The sequence below is a fragment of the Cebus imitator genome, unplaced genomic scaffold (genome assembly GCF_001604975.1).
Source record: "Cebus imitator isolate Cc_AM_T3 unplaced genomic scaffold, Cebus_imitator-1.0 Scaffold509, whole genome shotgun sequence".
Taxonomy (NCBI): Eukaryota; Metazoa; Chordata; class Mammalia; order Primates; family Cebidae; genus Cebus; species Cebus imitator.
In genome coordinates, this window is record NW_016107824.1 from 835,543 (window position 1) to 836,636 (window position 1,094).

Genomic DNA, 1,094 nt, shown 5'->3' on the forward strand with positions numbered 1-1,094 from the left:
TAAAAAAAAAAAAAAAAAAACCACACACTGAAGAATACATGATTAGTTCAGGTGAGGAGCCGCCAGCGCTGCAGCCCTGGTGCCCTCAGGAGTGCTGCAGTCTGTGAGCTCTGGAGGCAGGCTAACTGCAGAAGCAAATGTGCTTAAGAAAAAATATGTAAAAGTTTACCTGCTGCCAAATTTGGGAAGAAGCAAATATGTAATTATTTGTTAAAATATTAATAAGGGCTGGCCCCGCCCTGGCCCACTGGGGTGTGGGCTCCGGCAGCAAAAAAAATGAAAAAAAAAAAAAAAAAGAATAAATATTAATAAGCCTAGATGTTTTTGTTTTTTTTTTTGAGACAGTCTCAGCCTGCTGCGGTGGTTCATGCCTATAATCCCAGCTACAGGCTGAGGTGCAAGGATCACTTGAACTTGGGACACAGAGGCTACAGTGAGCCAAGATTGTGCTACCGCACTCCAGTCTGGGCAACAGAGTGAGACCCTGTCTCAAAAAAAAAAAAAAGACAGGGTCTCACTCAGCACTTAGGCAGGAGTGCAATAGCACGATCTCGACTCACTGCAGCCTCCACCTCCCAGGTTCAAACGATTCTCATGCCTCAGCCTCCCAAGTAGCTGGGACTACAAGCATGTTGCTACCATGCCTGGCTAATATTTTTGTATTTTTAGTAGAGACGGACTTTTGTCATGTTGGCCAGTCCGGTCTCTAACCCTCATTCCTGAACTCAACTGATCCACCCGCCTTGCCCTCCGAAAGTGCTGGTATTACATGCATGGGCCACCGCAGCCGGCCCGAAGCTTAGATCTTAAAACCAAAAAAAGTCCCAAAGGATCAACTTCTGTCTCCAGAATGCTAAATATTACTATTTGATAGATAAGGCAATTGAAGTTTGTAGTGCAGCTTGCCTCAAGTCCTTCAACTAACAGAGGGACTCAGGCACAGAGCCCAGGATGCTTCTGCATTAACAGGGAACAAAGGGGCCGGGCGCGGTGGCTCAAGCCTGTAATCCCAGCACTTTGGGAGGCCGAGGCGGGTGGATCACAAGGTCAAGAGATCAAGACCATCCTGGTCAACATGGTGAAACCCCGTCTCT